Raw genomic sequence first — 20,723 nt, forward strand, 5'->3', positions numbered from 1 at the left:
TCGTATCGAATCGAATTGAATAGAACCAAAAGAATCGAATCGATTCCAATAGACCTGAATCGAAAAGAATCGAATCGAACAGTATCGAATCGAATTGAAATGAATCGAAAAAAATAAAATAGAAGAGAATCAAATCGAAACGAAAAGAATCGAATCGAATCGAATTGAAAAGAATTGAATCGAATCGAAAAGAATCGAATCGAAATGAAAAGAATCGAATCGAATCGATCGAAATGATCGAATTGAAAAGTATCGAGTTGAATCGAATCAAATCGAAAAGAATCAAATCGAATCGTATCGAATCAAAAAGAATCAAATCAAATCGAATCGAAAAGAATAGAATCGTATTTCATTGAATCAAAAAGAATTGAATCGAAAAGAATAGAGGCGAATCAAAACGAATCGAATCAAATCGAAAAGAACCGTATATATTTGAATCGAAAATAATCGGATCGGATCTTATATACTTGAATCAAAAAGAATCGAGTCGATTCAAATCAAAAAAATCAAACCGAATAGAAAAGAAGCGAATCGAAAAGAAAAGAATCGATTCAAATCGAAAACCGAAAGGAATCAAAACGATTCGAATGGATACGAAACGAATCGAATCGAAAATAATAGAATCGGATCGCACCGAATCGAAATGAAAATAATCAAATGGAATCGAATTGAAAATAACCGAATCAAATCAAATCGAAAATAATTGAAGCGGGGATCCCTGGGTGGCGCAGCGGTTTAGTGCCTGCCTTTGGCCCAGGGCGCGATCCTGGAGACCCGGGATCAAATCCCACATAGGGCTCCCGGTGCTTGGAGCTTGCTTCTCCCTCTGCCTATGTCTCTGCCTCTCTCTCTCTGTGACTATCATAAATAAATAAAAAATTTAGAAAAAAAAAGAAAATAATCGAAGCGAATCTAATAGAAAATAATCGATTCGCATTGAATCGAATCGAAAAACATCGAAATGAATTGAATTGAAAATAATGAAATCGAATGGAAAATAATCGAATCGAAAGTAATCTTACCGAATCGAAAATAATCGAATCGAATCGAATCGAAAATAATTGAACCGAGTCGATCGAATTGAGTTGAAAATAATCGAATCGAACCGAATTGAATCGAAAATAATCGAATCGAATCGAATAGAAAAGAATCGAATGGAATCGAAAAGAATCGAATCATATCGAATTGAATCGAAAAGAATCGAATCGTATCGAATGGAATCGAAAACAATCGAATCATATCGAATTGAATCGAAAAGAATCGAATGAAGAGAACCGAAAAGAATCGAATCGAATACAATCGAAAAGAATCGTATCGAATCGAATCGAATTGAATCGAAAAAATCGATTCTAATCGAATTGAATTGAATAGAACCGAATCGAACAGTACCGAGTCGAATTGATAAGATTCGAATCAAATAAAATCGAAAAGAATCTAATTGAAACGAAAAGAATCCAATCGAATCGAATTGAAAGGAATCGAATCGAAAAAATCGAATCGAAAAGAATCGAGTTGAGTTGAATCGAATCGAATCATATCGAATCGAAAAGAATCGAATCGAATCGAATGGAATTGAAAAGAATCGAATCGAACTGAATCGAAAAGAATCGAATCGAACTGAATAGAAAAGAATCGAATCGAAATGTAACAAATTGAATCCAAATGATCGAATCGAATCAAATCGAAAACAATCGAATCGAAACGAAAAGAATCGAATAGAATCGAACTGAAAATAATCGAATCGAATCGAATCGAACAGAATTGAATCGAACGAAAAGAATCTTATCGAATCGAATCGAAAAGAATCGAATCGAATCGAATGGAGAAGAATCAAATCGAACCGAATCGAAAAGAACTGAATCGAAAAGAATCGAATCGAAGAGAATAATCGAAACGAAAAGAATCAAATCGAATCCAAAAGAATAGAATCGAAACGAAAAGAGGCGAATCGAATCGAATCGAAAAGAAGCGAATAGAAAAAATCGAATCGAATCGAAAAGAATCGAATTGAAAAGAATAGAATCGAAAAATTCGAATCGAATCAAATCGAAATGAATCGAATCGAATTAAATCGGTTGAAAAGATCGAATCAAAAAACATCAAAGAGAATCGAAACGAATCGAAACGAATCGAAACGAATCAAATCGAATTGAAAAGAATCGTATCAAATCAAATCTAAAAGAATCGAATCGAATCGAATCAAAAAGAATGGAATCGAATTGATTCGCATCGAAAAGAATCGATCGAATCGGATTGAATCGAAAAGAATCGAATCGAATCGAAGAATCGAATCGAATCGAATCGAGATTAATCGAAAAGAATCGAATCGAATCGAATCGAAAAGAATTGAATCGAAGAATATCAAATCGAATTGAAAAGAATTGACTCAAATCGAAAAGAATCGAATCGAAACACAAAGAATCGAATCGAATCGAATTCGAAAGAATCGAATTGAATTGAAATGAGAAGAATCGAATCGAATTGCATCGAATCGAAAATAATTGAATCGAATTGAATAAAAAATAATCAAATCGATTCGAATGAAAAATAATTGGAATTGAATCGAATCGATAATCGAACCGAATCGAATCAAATCGAGTCGAATCGAAAATAATCGAATCGAATCAAATGGATTCAAAAACAATGAAATCGAATCGAATCGAAAAGAATCGAATTGAATCGAAAAGAATCAAACCGAATCAAAAGGAATCGAAAAGAATTGAATCAAGAAGAATCGAAATGAATTGAATCGAGTAGAATCAAATCGAAGCTAGGGTAAAAGAATCGAATCGAATCAAAAATTATCTAAATCAATCCAATGAAATCCAAAAGAATTGAATCGAATCGAATCGAAAAGAATCGAATCGAAATGTAACAAATGGAATCCAAATGATCGAATCGAATCAAATCGAAAAGAATCGAATCGAAAAGAATCGAATTGAATTGAATCGATTCGAGAAGAATCGAATCGAAAAGAATCGAATCGTATCGAATCGAATCGAATCGAAAAGAATCGAATCGAAGAGAATATAATCGAAACGAAAAGAATCGAATCGAATCGAATCAAAAAGAATCGAATCGAAACGACAAGAGGCGAATCGAATCGAATCGAAAAGAATCGAATCGAAACGACAAGAGGCGAATCGAATCGAATCGAAAAGAATCAAATTGAAAAGAATCGAATCGAAAAAATCGAATCGAATCGTATCGAATCGAAAAGAATCGAATCGAAAAGAATAGAATCGAATGGAATCGAATCGAAAAGAATCAATCGAATCGAATTGAATAGAAAAGAATCGAATAGATTCGAATCGACACGAATCGAAAAGAGTCGAAACGAATCGAATCGTATCAAAGCGAACAGAATCGAATCGAATCGAACTGAATCGAAAAGAATCGAATCGAACAGACCGAAAAGAATCGAATCGAAGAGAATCGTATCGAATCGAATTGAATAGAACCGAAAGAATCGAATCGATTCCAATAGACATCAATCGAAAAGAATCGAATCGAACAGTATCGAATCTAATTGAAATGAATCGAAAAAAATAAAATAGAAGAGAATCAAATCGAAACGAAAAGAATCGAATCGAATCGAATTGAAAAGAATTGAATCGAATCGAAAAGAATCGAATCGAAATGAAAAGAATCGAATCGAATCGATCGAAATGATCGAATTGAAAAGTATCGAGTTGAATCGAATCAAATCGAAAAGAATCAAATCGAATCGTATCGAATCAAAAAGAATCAAATCAAATCGAATCGAAAAGAATAGAATCGTATTTCATTGAATCAAAAAGAATTGAATCGAAAAGAATCGAGGCGAATCAAAACGAATCGAATCAAATCGAAAAGAACCGTATCAATTTGAATCGAAAATAATCGGATCGGATCTTATATACTTGAATCAAAAAGAATCGAGTCGATTCAAATCAAAAAAATCAAACCGAATAGAAAAGAATCGAATCGAAAAGAAAAGAATTGATTCAAATCGAAAACCGAAAGGAATCAAAACGATTCGAATGGATACGAAACGAATCGAATCGAAAATAATAGAATCGGATCGCACCGAATCGAAATGAAAATAATCAAATGGAATCGAATTGAAAATAACCGAATCAAATCGAAAATAATTGAAGCGGGGATCCCTGGGTGGCGCGGCGGTTTAGTGCCTGCCTTTGGCCCAGGGCGCGATCCTGGAGACCCGGGATCAAATCCCACATAGGGCTCCCGGTGCTTGGAGCTTGCTTCTCCCTCTGCCTATGTCTCTGCCTCTCTCTCTCTGTGACTATCATAAATAAATAAAAAATTTAGAAAAAAAAAGAAAATAATCGAAGCGAATCTAATAGAAAATAATCGATTCGCATTGAATCGAATCGAAAAACATCGAAATGAATTGAATTGAAAATAATGAAATCAAATGGAAAATAATCGAATCGAAAGTAATCTTACCGAATCGAAAATAATCGAATCGAATCGAATCGAAAATAATTGAACCGAGTCGATCGAATTGAGTTGAAAATAATCGAATCGAACCGAATTGAATCGAAAATAATCGAATCGAATCGAATAGAAAAGAATCGAATGGAATCGAAAAGAATCGAATCATATCGAATTGAATCGAAAAGAATCGAATCGTATCGAATGGAATCGAAAACAATCGAATCATATCGAATTGAATCGAAAAGAATCGAATGAAGAGAACCGAAAAGAATCGAATCGAATACAATCGAAAAGAATCGTATCGAATCGAATCGAATTGAATCGAAAAAATCGATTCTAATCGAATTGAATTGAATAGAACCGAATCGAACAGTACCGAGTCGAATTGATGATTCGAATCAAATAAAATCGAAAAGAATCTAATTGAAACGAAAAGAATCCAATCGAATCGAATTGAAAAGAATCGAATCGAAAAAATCGAATCGAAAAGAATCGAGTTGAGTTGAATCGAATCGAATCATATCGAATCGAAAAGAATCGAATCGAATCGAATGGAATTGAAAAGAATCGAATCGAACTGAATCGAAAAGAATCGAATCGAACTGAATAGAAAAGAATCGAATCGAAATGTAACAAATTGAATCCAAATGATCGAATCGAATCAAATCGAAAACAATCGAATCGAAACGAAAAGAATCGAATAGAATCGAACTGAAAATAATCGAATCGAATCGAATCGAACAGAATTGAATCGAACGAAAAGAATCTTATCGAATCGAATCGAAAAGAATCGAATCGAATCGAATGGAGAAGAATCAAATCGAACCGAATCGAAAAGAACTGAATCGAAAAGAATCGAATCGAAGAGAATCTAATCGAAACGAAAAGAATCAAATCGAATCCAAAAGAATAGAATCGAAACGAAAAGAGGCGAATCGAATCGAATCGAAAAGAAGCGAATAGAAAAAAATCGAATCGAATCGAATCGAAAAGAATCGAATTGAAAAGAATAGAATCGAAAAATTCGAATCGAATCAAATCGAAATGAATCGAATCGAATTAAATCGGTTGAAAAGATCGAATCAAAAAACATCAAAGAGAATCGAAACGAATCGAAACGAATCAAATCGAATTGAAAAGAATCGTATCAAATCAAATCTAAAAGAATCGAATCGAATCGAATCAAAAAGAATGGAATCGAATTGATTCGCATCGAAAAGAATCGATCGAATCGGATTGAATCGAAAAGAATCGAATCGAATCGAAGAATCGAATCGAATCGAATCGAAATGAATCGAAAAGAATCGAATCGAATCGAATCGAAAAGAATTGAATCGAAGAATATCAAATCGAATTGAAAAGAATTGACTCAAATCGAAAAGAATCGAATCGAAACACAAAGAATCGAATCGAATCGAATTCGAAAGAATCGAATTGAATTGAAATGAGAAGAATCGAATCGAATTGCATCGAATCGAAAATAATTGAATCGAATTGAATAAAAAATAATCAAATCGAGTCGAATGAAAAATAATTGGAATTGAATCGAATCGATAATCGAACCGAATCGAATCAAATCGAGTCGAATCGAAAATAATCGAATCGAATCAAATGGATTCAAAAACAATGAAATCGAATCGAATCGAAAAGAATCGAATTGAATCGAAAAGAATCAAACCGAATCAAAAAGAATCGAAAAGAATTGAATCAAGAAGAATCGAAATGAATTGAATCGAGTAGAATCAAATCGAAGCTAGGGTAAAAGAATCGAATCGAATCAAAAATTATCTAAATCAATCCAATGAAATCCAAAAGAATTGAATCGAATCGAATCGAAAAGAATCGAATCGAAATGTAACAAATGGAATCCAAATGATCGAATCGAATCAAATCGAAAAGAATCGAATCGAAAAGAATCGAATTGAATTGAATCGATTCGAGAAGAATCGAATCGAAAAGAATCGAATCGTATCGAATCGAATCGAATCGAAAAGAATCGAATCGAAGAGAATATAATCGAAACGAAAAGAATCGAATCGAATCGAATCAAAAAGAATCGAATCGAAACGACAAGAGGCGAATCGAATCGAATCGAAAAGAATCGAATCGAAACGACAAGAGGCGAATCGAATCGAATCGAAAAGAATCAAATTGAAAAGAATCGAATCGAATTGAAAAGAATCGAATCGAAAAAATCGAATCGAATCGTATCGAATCGAAAAGAATCGAATCGAAAAGAATAGAATCGAATGGAATCGAATCGAAAAGAATCAATCGAATCGAATTGAATAGAAAAGAATCGAATAGATTCGAATCGACACGAATCGAAAAGAGTCGAAACGAATCGAATCGTATCAAAGCGAAAAGAATCGAATCGAATCAAAAAGAATCGAATCGAACTGAATCGAAAAGAATCGAATCGAACAGACCGAAAAGAATCGAATCGAAGAGAATCGTATCGAATCGAATTGAATAGAACCGAAAGAATCGAATCGATTCCAATCGACCTGAATCGAAAAGAATCGAATCGAACAGTATCGAATCTAATTGAAATGAATCGAAAAAAATAAAATAGAAGAGAATCAAATCGAAACGAAAAGAATCGAATCGAAATGAAAAGAATCGAATCGAATCGATCGAAATGATCGAATTGAAAAGTATCGAGTTGAATCGAATCAAATCGAAAAGAATCAAATCGAATCGTATCGAATCAAAAAGAATCAAATCAAATCGAATCGAAAAGAATAGAATCGTATTTCATTGAATCAAAAAGAATTGAATCGAAAAGAATCGAGGCGAATCAAAACGAATCGAATCAAATCGAAAAGAACCGTATCAATTTGAATCGAAAATAATCGGATCGGATCTTATATACTTGAATCAAAAAGAATCGAGTCGATTCAAATCAAAAAAATCAAACCGAATAGAAAAGAATCGAATCGAAAAGAAAAGAATCGATTCAAATCGAAAACCGAAAGGAATCAAAACGATTCGAATGGATACGAAACGAATCGAATCGAAAATAATAGAATCGGATCGCACCGAATCGAAATGAAAATAATCAAATGGAATCGAATTGAAAATAACCGAATCAAATCAAATCGAAAATAATTGAAGCGGGGATCCCTGGGTGGCGCAGCGGTTTAGTGCCTGCCTTTGGCCCAGGGCGCGATCCTGGAGACCCGGGATCAAATCCCACATAGGGCTCCCGGTGCTTGGAGCTTGCTTCTCCCTCTGCCTATGTCTCTGCCTCTCTCTCTCTGTGACTATCATAAATAAATAAAAAATTTAGAAAAAAAAAGAAAATAATCGAAGCGAATCTAATAGAAAATAATCGATTCGCATTGAATCGAATCGAAAAACATCGAAATGAATTGAATTGAAAATAATGAAATCGAATGGAAAATAATCGAAACGAAAGTAATCTTACCGAATCGAAAATAATCGAATCGAATCGAATCGAAAATAATTGAACCGAGTCGATCGAATTGAGTTGAAAATAATCGAATCGAACCGAATTGAATCGAAAATAATCGAATCGAATCGAATAGAAAAGAATCGAATGGAATCGAAAAGAATCGAATCATATCGAATTGAATCGAAAAGAATCGAATCGTATCGAATGGAATCGAAAACAATCGAATCATATCGAATTGAATCGAAAAGAATCGAATGAAGAGAACCGAAAAGAATCGAATCGAATACAATCGAAAAGAATCGTATCGAATCGAATCGAATTGAATCGAAAAAATCGATTCTAATCGAATTGAATTGAATAGAACCGAATCGAACAGTACCGAGTCGAATTGATAAGATTCGAATCAAATAAAATCGAAAAGAATCTAATTGAAACGAAAAGAATCCAATCGAATCGAATTGAAAGGAATCGAATCGAAAAAATCGAATCGAAAAGAATCGAGTTGAGTTGAATCGAATCGAATCATATCGAATCGAAAAGAATCGAATCGAATCGAATGGAATTGAAAAGAATCGAATCGAACTGAATCGAAAAGAATCGAATCGAACTGAATAGAAAAGAATCGAATCGAAATGTAACAAATTGAATCCAAATGATCGAATCGAATCAAATCGAAAACAATCGAATCGAAACGAAAAGAATCGAATAGAATCGAACTGAAAATAATCGAATCGAATCGAATCGAACAGAATTGAATCGAACGAAAAGAATCTTATCGAATCGAATCGAAAAGAATCGAATCGAATCGAATGGAGAAGAATCAAATCGAACCGAATCGAAAAGAACTGAATCGAAAAGAATCGAATCGAAGAGAATCTAATCGAAACGAAAAGAATCAAATCGAATCCAAAAGAATAGAATCGAAACGAAAAGAGGCGAATCGAATCGAATCGAAAAGAAGCGAATAGAAAAAAATCGAATCGAATCGAATCGAAAAGAATCGAATTGAAAAGAATAGAATCGAAAAATTCGAATCGAATCAAATCGAAATGAATCGAATCGAATTAAATCGGTTGAAAAGATCGAATCAAAAAACATCAAAGAGAATCGAAACGAATCGAAACGAATCGAAACGAATCAAATCGAATTGAAAAGAATCGTATCAAATCAAATCTAAAAGAATCGAATCGAATCGAATCAAAAAGAATGGAATCGAATTGATTCGCATCGAAAAGAATCGATCGAATCGGATTGAATCGAAAAGAATCGAATCGAATCGAAGAATCGAATCGAATCGAATCGAAATTAATCGAAAAGAATCGAATCGAATCGAATCGAAAAGAATTGAATCGAAGAATATCAAATCGAATTGAAAAGAATTGACTCAAATCGAAAAGAATCGAATCGAAACACAAAGAATCGAATCGAATCGAATTCGAAAGAATCGAATTGAATTGAAATGAGAAGAATCGAATCGAATTGCATCGAATCGAAAATAATTGAATCGAATTGAATAAAAAATAATCAAATCGAGTCGAATGAAAAATAATTGGAATTGAATCGAATCGATAATCGAACCGAATCGAATCAAATCGAGTCGAATCGAAAATAATCGAATCGAATCAAATGGATTCAAAAACAATGAAATCGAATCGAATCGAAAAGAATCGAATTGAATCGAAAAGAATCAAACCGAATCAAAAGGAATCGAAAAGAATTGAATCAAGAAGAATCGAAATGAATTGAATCGAGTAGAATCAAATCGAAGCTAGGGTAAAAGAATCGAATCGAATCAAAAATTATCTAAATCAATCCAATGAAATCCAAAAGAATTGAATCGAATCGAATCGAAAAGAATCGAATCGAAATGTAACAAATGGAATCCAAATGATCGAATCGAATCAAATCGAAAAGAATCGAATCGAAAAGAATCGAATTGAATTGAATCGATTCGAGAAGAATCGAATCGAAAAGAATCGAATCGTATCGAATCGAATCGAATCGAAAAGAATCGAATCGAAGAGAATATAATCGAAACGAAAAGAATCGAATCGAATCGAATCAAAAAGAATCGAATCGAAACGACAAGAGGCGAATCGAATCGAATCGAAAAGAATCGAATCGAAACGACAAGAGGCGAATCGAATCGAATCGAAAAGAATCAAATTGAAAAGAATCGAATCGAATTGAAAAGAATCGAATCGAAAAAATCGAATCGAATCGTATCGAATCGAAAAGAATCGAATCGAAAAGAATAGAATCGAATGGAATCGAATCGAAAAGAATCAATCGAATAGAATTGAATAGAAAAGAAGCGAATAGATTCGAATCGACACGAATCGAAAAGAGTCGAAACGAATCGAATCGTATCAAAGCGAAAAGAATCGAATCGAATCGAACTGAATCGAAAAGAATCGAATCGAACAGACCGAAAAGAATCGAATCGAAGAGAATCGTATCGAATCGAATTGAATAGAACCAAAAGAATCGAATCGATTCCAATAGACCTGAATCGAAAAGAATCGAATCGAACAGTATCGAATCGAATTGAAATGAATCGAAAAAAATAAAATAGAAGAGAATCAAATCGAAACGAAAAGAATCGAATCGAATCGAATTGAAAAGAATTGAATCGAATCGAAAAGAATCGAATCGAAATGAAAAGAATCGAATCGAATCGATCGAAATGATCGAATTGAAAAGTATCGAGTTGAATCGAATCAAATCGAAAAGAATCAAATCGAATCGTATCGAATCAAAAAGAATCAAATCAAATCGAATCGAAAAGAATAGAATCGTATTTCATTGAATCAAAAAGAATTGAATCGAAAAGAATAGAGGCGAATCAAAACGAATCGAATCAAATCGAAAAGAACCGTATATATTTGAATCGAAAATAATCGGATCGGATCTTATATACTTGAATCAAAAAGAATCGAGTCGATTCAAATCAAAAAAATCAAACCGAATAGAAAAGAAGCGAATCGAAAAGAAAAGAATCGATTCAAATCGAAAACCGAAAGGAATCAAAACGATTCGAATGGATACGAAACGAATCGAATCGAAAATAATAGAATCGGATCGCACCGAATCGAAATGAAAATAATCAAATGGAATCGAATTGAAAATAACCGAATCAAATCAAATCGAAAATAATTGAAGCGGGGATCCCTGGGTGGCGCAGCGGTTTAGTGCCTGCCTTTGGCCCAGGGCGCGATCCTGGAGACCCGGGATCAAATCCCACATAGGGCTCCCGGTGCTTGGAGCTTGCTTCTCCCTCTGCCTATGTCTCTGCCTCTCTCTCTCTGTGACTATCATAAATAAATAAAAAATTTAGAAAAAAAAAGAAAATAATCGAAGCGAATCTAATAGAAAATAATCGATTCGCATTGAATCGAATCGAAAAACATCGAAATGAATTGAATTGAAAATAATGAAATCGAATGGAAAATAATCGAATCGAAAGTAATCTTACCGAATCGAAAATAATCGAATCGAATCGAATCGAAAATAATTGAACCGAGTCGATCGAATTGAGTTGAAAATAATCGAATCGAACCGAATTGAATCGAAAATAATCGAATCGAATCGAATAGAAAAGAATCGAATGGAATCGAAAAGAATCGAATCATATCGAATTGAATCGAAAAGAATCGAATCGTATCGAATGGAATCGAAAACAATCGAATCATATCGAATTGAATCGAAAAGAATCGAATGAAGAGAACCGAAAAGAATCGAATCGAATACAATCGAAAAGAATCGTATCGAATCGAATCGAATTGAATCGAAAAAATCGATTCTAATCGAATTGAATTGAATAGAACCGAATCGAACAGTACCGAGTCGAATTGATAAGATTCGAATCAAATAAAATCGAAAAGAATCTAATTGAAACGAAAAGAATCCAATCGAATCGAATTGAAAGGAATCGAATCGAAAAAATCGAATCGAAAAGAATCGAGTTGAGTTGAATCGAATCGAATCATATCGAATCGAAAAGAATCGAATCGAATCGAATGGAATTGAAAAGAATCGAATCGAACTGAATCGAAAAGAATCGAATCGAACTGAATAGAAAAGAATCGAATCGAAATGTAACAAATTGAATCCAAATGATCGAATCGAATCAAATCGAAAACAATCGAATCGAAACGAAAAGAATCGAATAGAATCGAACTGAAAATAATCGAATCGAATCGAATCGAACAGAATTGAATCGAACGAAAAGAATCTTATCGAATCGAATCGAAAAGAATCGAATCGAATCGAATGGAGAAGAATCAAATCGAACCGAATCGAAAAGAACTGAATCGAAAAGAATCGAATCGAAGAGAATAATCGAAACGAAAAGAATCAAATCGAATCCAAAAGAATAGAATCGAAACGAAAAGAGGCGAATCGAATCGAATCGAAAAGAAGCGAATAGAAAAAATCGAATCGAATCGAAAAGAATCGAATTGAAAAGAATAGAATCGAAAAATTCGAATCGAATCAAATCGAAATGAATCGAATCGAATTAAATCGGTTGAAAAGATCGAATCAAAAAACATCAAAGAGAATCGAAACGAATCGAAACGAATCGAAACGAATCAAATCGAATTGAAAAGAATCGTATCAAATCAAATCTAAAAGAATCGAATCGAATCGAATCAAAAAGAATGGAATCGAATTGATTCGCATCGAAAAGAATCGATCGAATCGGATTGAATCGAAAAGAATCGAATCGAATCGAAGAATCGAATCGAATCGAATCGAGATTAATCGAAAAGAATCGAATCGAATCGAATCGAAAAGAATTGAATCGAAGAATATCAAATCGAATTGAAAAGAATTGACTCAAATCGAAAAGAATCGAATCGAAACACAAAGAATCGAATCGAATCGAATTCGAAAGAATCGAATTGAATTGAAATGAGAAGAATCGAATCGAATTGCATCGAATCGAAAATAATTGAATCGAATTGAATAAAAAATAATCAAATCGATTCGAATGAAAAATAATTGGAATTGAATCGAATCGATAATCGAACCGAATCGAATCAAATCGAGTCGAATCGAAAATAATCGAATCGAATCAAATGGATTCAAAAACAATGAAATCGAATCGAATCGAAAAGAATCGAATTGAATCGAAAAGAATCAAACCGAATCAAAAGGAATCGAAAACAATTGAATCAAGAAGAATCGAAATGAATTGAATCGAGTAGAATCAAATCGAAGCTAGGGTAAAAGAATCGAATCGAATCAAAAATTATCTAAATCAATCCAATGAAATCCAAAAGAATTGAATCGAATCGAATCGAAAAGAATCGAATCGAAATGTAACAAATGGAATCCAAATGATCGAATCGAATCAAATCGAAAAGAATCGAATCGAAAAGAATCGAATTGAATTGAATCGATTCGAGAAGAATCGAATCGAAAAGAATCGAATCGTATCGAATCGAATCGAAAAGAATCGAATCGAAGAGAATATAATCGAAACGAAAAGAATCGAATCGAATCGAATCAAAAAGAATCGAATCGAAACGACAAGAGGCGAATCGAATCGAATCGAAAAGAATCGAATCGAAACGACAAGAGGCGAATCGAATCGAATCGAAAAGAATCAAATTGAAAAGAATCGAATCGAAAAAATCGAATCGAATCGTATCGAATCGAAAAGAATCGAATCGAAAAGAATAGAATCGAATGGAATCGAATCGAAAAGAATCAATCGAATCGAATTGAATAGAAAAGAATCGAATAGATTCGAATCGACACGAATCGAAAAGAGTCGAAACGAATCGAATCGTATCAAAGCGAACAGAATCGAATCGAATCGAACTGAATCGAAAAGAATCGAATCGAACAGACCGAAAAGAATCGAATCGAAGAGAATCGTATCGAATCGAATTGAATAGAACCGAAAGAATCGAATCGATTCCAATAGACATCAATCGAAAAGAATCGAATCGAACAGTATCGAATCTAATTGAAATGAATCGAAAAAAATAAAATAGAAGAGAATCAAATCGAAACGAAAAGAATCGAATCGAATCGAATTGAAAAGAATTGAATCGAATCGAAAAGAATCGAATCGAAATGAAAAGAATCGAATCGAATCGATCGAAATGATCGAATTGAAAAGTATCGAGTTGAATCGAATCAAATCGAAAAGAATCAAATCGAATCGTATCGAATCAAAAAGAATCAAATCAAATCGAATCGAAAAGAATAGAATCGTATTTCATTGAATCAAAAAGAATTGAATCGAAAAGAATCGAGGCGAATCAAAACGAATCGAATCAAATCGAAAAGAACCGTATCAATTTGAATCGAAAATAATCGGATCGGATCTTATATACTTGAATCAAAAAGAATCGAGTCGATTCAAATCAAAAAAATCAAACCGAATAGAAAAGAATCGAATCGAAAAGAAAAGAATTGATTCAAATCGAAAACCGAAAGGAATCAAAACGATTCGAATGGATACGAAACGAATCGAATCGAAAATAATAGAATCGGATCGCACCGAATCGAAATGAAAATAATCAAATGGAATCGAATTGAAAATAACCGAATCAAATCGAAAATAATTGAAGCGGGGATCCCTGGGTGGCGCGGCGGTTTAGTGCCTGCCTTTGGCCCAGGGCGCGATCCTGGAGACCCGGGATCAAATCCCACATAGGGCTCCCGGTGCTTGGAGCTTGCTTCTCCCTCTGCCTATGTCTCTGCCTCTCTCTCTCTGTGACTATCATAAATAAATAAAAAATTTAGAAAAAAAAAGAAAATAATCGAAGCGAATCTAATAGAAAATAATCGATTCGCATTGAATCGAATCGAAAAACATCGAAATGAATTGAATTGAAAATAATGAAATCGAATGGAAAATAATCGAATCGAAAGTAATCTTACCGAATCGAAAATAATCGAATCGAATCGAATCGAAAATAATTGAACCGAGTCGATCGAATTGAGTTGAAAATAATCGAATCGAACCGAATTGAATCGAAAATAATCGAATCGAATCGAATAGAAAAGAATCGAATGGAATCGAAAAGAATCGAATCATATCGAATTGAATCGAAAAGAATCGAATCGTATCGAATGGAATCGAAAACAATCGAATCATATCGAATTGAATCGAAAAGAATCGAATGAAGAGAACCGAAAAGAATCGAATCGAATACAATCGAAAAGAATCGTATCGAATCGAATCGAATTGAATCGAAAAAATCGATTCTAATCGAATTGAATTGAATAGAACCGAATCGAACAGTACCGAGTCGAATTGATAAGATTCGAATCAAATAAAATCGAAAAGAATCTAATTGAAACGAAAAGAATCCAATCGAATCGAATTGAAAGGAATCGAATCGAAAAAATCGAATCGAAAAGAATCGAGTTGAGTTGAATCGAATCGAATCATATCGAATCGAAAAGAATCGAATCGAATCGAATGGAATTGAAAAGAATCGAATCGAACTGAATCGAAAAGAATCGAATCGAACTGAATAGAAAAGAATCGAATCGAAATGTAACAAATTGAATCCAAATGATCGAATCGAATCAAATCGAAAACAATCGAATCGAAACGAAAAGAATCGAATAGAATCGAACTGAAAATAATCGAATCGAATCGAATCGAACAGAATTGAATCGAACGAAAAGAATCTTATCGAATCGAATCGAAAAGAATCGAATCGAATCGAATGGAGAAGAATCAAATCGAACCGAATCGAAAAGAACTGAATCGAAAAGAATCGAATCGAAGAGAATCTAATCGAAACGAAAAGAATCAAATCGAATCCAAAAGAATAGAATCGAAACGAAAAGAGGCGAATCGAATCGAATCGAAAAGAAGCGAATAGAAAAAAATCGAATCGAATCGAATCGAAAAGAATCGAATTGAAAAGAATAGAATCGAAAAATTCGAATCGAATCAAATCGAAATGAATCGAATCGAATTAAATCGGTTGAAAAGATCGAATCAAAAAACATCAAAGAGAATCGAAACGAATCGAAACGAATCGAAACGAATCAAATCGAATTGAAAAGAATCGTATCAAATCAAATCTAAAAGAATCGAATCGAATCGAATCAAAAAGAATGGAATCGAATTGATTCGCATCGAAAAGAATCGATCGAATCGGATTGAATCGAAAAGAATCGAATCGAATCGAAGAATCGAATCGAATCGAATCGAAATTAATCGAAAAGAATCGAATCGAATCGAATCGAAAAGAATTGAATCGAAGAATATCAAATCGAATTGAAAAGAATTGACTCAAATCGAAAAGAATCGAATCGAAACACAAAGAATCGAATCGAATCGAATTCGAAAGAATCGAATTGAATTGAAATGAGAAGAATCGAATCGAATTGCATCGAATCGAAAATAATTGAATCGAATTGAATAAAAAATAATCAAATCGAGTCGAATGAAAAATAATTGGAATTGAATCGAATCGATAATCGAACCGAATCGAATCAAATCGAGTCGAATCGAAAATAATCGAATCGAATCAAATGGATTCAAAAACAATGAAATCGAATCGAATCGAAAAGAATCGAATTGAATCGAAAAGAATCAAACCGAATCAAAAGGAATCGAAAAGAATTGAATCAAGAAGAATCGAAATGAATTGAATCGAGTAGAATCAAATCGAAGCTAGGGTAAAAGAATCGAATCGAATCAAAAATTATCTAAATCAATCCAATGAAATCCAAAAGAATTGAATCGAATCGAATCGAAAAGAATCGAATCGAAATGTAACAAATGGAATCCAAATGATCGAATCGAATCAAATCGAAAAGAATCGAATCGAAAAGAATCGAATTGAATTGAATCGATTCGAGAAGAATCGAATCGAAAAGAATCGAATCGTATCGAATCGAATCGAATCGAAAAGAATCGAATCGAAGAGAATATAATCGAAACGAAAAGAATCGAATCGAATCGAATCAAAAAGAATCGAATCGAAACGACAAGAGGCGAATCGAATCGAATCGAAAAGAATCGAATCGAAACGACAAGAGGCGAATCGAATCGAATCGAAAAGAATCAAATTGAAAAGAATCGAATCGAATTGAAAAGAATCGAATCGAAAAAATCGAATCGAATCGTATCGAATCGAAAAGAATCGAATCGAAAAGAATAGAATCGAATGGAATCGAATCGAAAAGAATCAATCGAATAGAATTGAATAGAAAAGAAGCGAATAGATTCGAATCGACACGAATCGAAAAGAGTCGAAACGAATCGAATCGTATCAAAGCGAAAAGAATCGAATCGAATCGAACTGAATCGAAAAGAATCGAATCGAACAGACCGAAAAGAATCGAATCGAAGAGAATCGTATCGAATCGAATTGAATAGAACCAAAAGAATCGAATCGATTCCAATAGACCTGAATCGAAAAGAATCGAATCGAACAGTATCGAATCGAATTGAAATGAATCGAAAAAAATAAAATAGAAGAGAATCAAATCGAAACGAAAAGAATCGAATCGAATCGAATTGAAAAGAATTGAATCGAATCGAAAAGAATCGAATCGAAATGAAAAGAATCGAATCGAATCGATCGAAATGATCGAATTGAAAAGTATCGAGTTGAATCGAATCAAATCGAAAAGAATCAAATCGAATCGTATCGAATCAAAAAGAATCAAATCAAATCGAATCGAAAAGAATAGAATCGTATTTCATTGAATCAAAAAGAATTGAATCGAAAAGAATAGAGGCGAATCAAAACGAATCGAATCAAATCGAAAAGAACCGTATATATTTGAATCGAAAATAATCGGATCGGATCTTATATACTTGAATCAAAAAGAATCGAGTCGATTCAAATCAAAAAAATCAAACCGAATAGAAAAGAAGCGAATCGAAAAGAAAAGAATCGATTCAAATCGAAAACCGAAAGGAATCAAAACGATTCGAATGGATACGAAACGAATCGAATCGAAAATAATAGAATCGGATCGCACCGAATCGAAATGAAAATAATCAAATGGAATCGAATTGAAAATAACCGAATCAAATCAAATCGAAAATAATTGAAGCGGGGATCCCTGGGTGGCGCAGCGGTTTAGTGCCTGCCTTTGGCCCAGGGCGCGATCCTGGAGACCCGGGATCAAATCCCACATAGGGCTCCCGGTGCTTGGAGCTTGCTTCTCCCTCTGCCTATGTCTCTGCCTCTCTCTCTCTGTGACTATCATAAATAAATAAAAAATTTAGAAAAAAAAAGAAAATAATCGAAGCGAATCTAATAGAAAATAATCGATTCGCATTGAATCGAATCGAAAAACATCGAAATGAATTGAATTGAAAATAATGAAATCGAATGGAAAATAATCGAATCGAAAGTAATCTTACCGAATCGAAAATAATCGAATCGAATCGAATCGAAAATAATTGAACCGAGTCGATCGAATTGAGTTGAAAATAATCGAATCGAACCGAATTGAATCGAAAATAATCGAATCGAATCGAATAGAAAAGAATCGAATGGAATCGAAAAGAATCGAATCATATCGAATTGAATCGAAAAGAATCGAATCGTATCGAATGGAATCGAAAACAATCGAATCATATCGAATTGAATCGAAAAGAATCGAATGAAGAGAACCGAAAAGAATCGAATCGAATACAATCGAAAAGAATCGTATCGAATCGAATCGAATTGAATCGAAAAAATCGATTCTAATCGAATTGAATTGAATAGAACCGAATCGAACAGTACCGAGTCGAATTGATAAGATTCGAATCAAATAAAATCGAAAAGAATCTAATTGAAACGAAAAGAATCCAATCGAATCGAATTGAAAGGAATCGAATCGAAAAAATCGAATCGAAAAGAATCGAGTTGAGTTGAATCGAATCGAATCATATCGAATCGAAAAGAATCGAATCGAATCGAATGGAATTGAAAAGAATCGAATCGAACTGAATCGAAAAGAATCGAATCGAACTGAATAGAAAAGAATCGAATCGAAATGTAACAAATTGAATCCAAATGATCGAATCGAATCAAATCGAAAACAATCGAATCGAAACGAAAAGAATCGAATAGAATCGAACTGAAAATAATCGAATCGAATCGAATCGAACAGAATTGAATCGAACGAAAAGAATCTTATCGAATCGAATCGAAAAGAATCGAATCGAATCGAATGGAGAAGAATCAAATCGAACCGAATCGAAAAGAACTGAATCGAAAAGAATCGAATCGAAGAGAATCTAATCGAAACGAAAAGAATCAAATCGAATCCAAAAGAATAGAATCGAAACGAAAAGAGGCGAATCGAATCGAATCGAAAAGAAGCGAATAGAAAAAAATCGAATCGAATCGAATCGAAAAGAATCGAATTGAAAAGAATAGAATCGAAAAATTCGAATCGAATCAAATCGAAATGAATCGAATCGAATTAAATCGGTTGAAAAGATCGAATCAAAAAACATCAAAGAGAATCGAAACGAATCGAAACGAATCGAAACGAATCAAATCGAATTGAAAAGAATCGTATCAAATCAAATCTAAAAGAATCGAATCGAATCGAATCAAAAAGAATGGAATCGAATTGATTCGCATCGAAAAGAATCGATCGAATCGGATTGAATCGAAAAGAATCGAATCGAATCGAAGAATCGAATCGAATCGAATCGAAATTAATCGAAAAGAATCGAATCGAATCGAATCGAAAAGAATTGAATCGAAGAATATCAAATCGAATTGAAAAGAATTGACTCAAATCGAAAAGAATCGAATCGAAACACAAAGAATCGAATCGAATCGAATTCGAAAGAATCGAATTGAATTGAAATGAGAAGAATCGAATCGAATTGCATCGAATCGAAAATAATTGAATCGAATTGAATAAAAAATAATCAAATCGAGTCGAATGAAAAATAATTGGAATTGAATCGAATCGATAATCGAACCGAATCGAATCAAATCGAGTCGAATCGAAAATAATCGAATCGAATCAAATGGATTCAAAAACAATGAAATCGAATCGAATCGAAAAGAATCGAATTGAATCGAAAAGAATCAAACCGAATCAAAAGGAATCGAAAAGAATTGAATCAAGAAGAATCGAAATGAATTGAATCGAGTAGAATCAAATCGAAGCTAGGGTAAAAGAATCGAATCGAATCAAAAATTATCTAAATCAATCCAATGAAATCCAAAAGAATTGAATCGAATCGAATCGAAAAGAATCGAATCGAAATGTAACAAATGGAATCCAAATGATCGAATCGAATCAAATCGAAAAGAATCGAATCGAAAAGAATCGAATTGAATTGAATCGATTCGAGAAGAATCGAATCGAAAAGAATAGAATCGAATGGAATCGAATCGAAAAGAATCAATCGAATCGAATTGAATAGAAAAGAATCGAATAGATTCGAATCGACACGAATCGAAAAGAGTCGAAACGAATCGAATCGTATCAAAGCGAAAAGAATCGAATCGAATCAAAAAGAATCGAATCGAACTGAATCGAAAAGAATCGAATCGAACAGACCGAAAAGAATCGAATCGAAGAGAATCGTATCGAATCGAATTGAATAGAACCGAAAGAATCGAATCGATTCCAATCGACCTGAATCGAAAAGAATCGAATCGAACAGTATCGAATCTAATTGAAATGAATCGAAAAAAATAAAATAGAAGAGAATCAAATCGAAACGAAAAGAATCGAATCGAATCGAATTGAAAAGAATTGAATCGAATCGAAAAGAATCGAATCGAAATGAAAAGAATCGAATCGAATCGATCGAAATGATCGAATTGAAAAGTATCGAGTTGAATCGAATCAAATCGAAAAGAATCAAATCGAATCGTATCGAATCAAAAAGAATCAAATCAAA

This window comes from Canis aureus, chromosome 35 (genome assembly GCF_053574225.1).
Source record: "Canis aureus isolate CA01 chromosome 35, VMU_Caureus_v.1.0, whole genome shotgun sequence".
Taxonomy (NCBI): domain Eukaryota; kingdom Metazoa; phylum Chordata; class Mammalia; order Carnivora; family Canidae; genus Canis; species Canis aureus.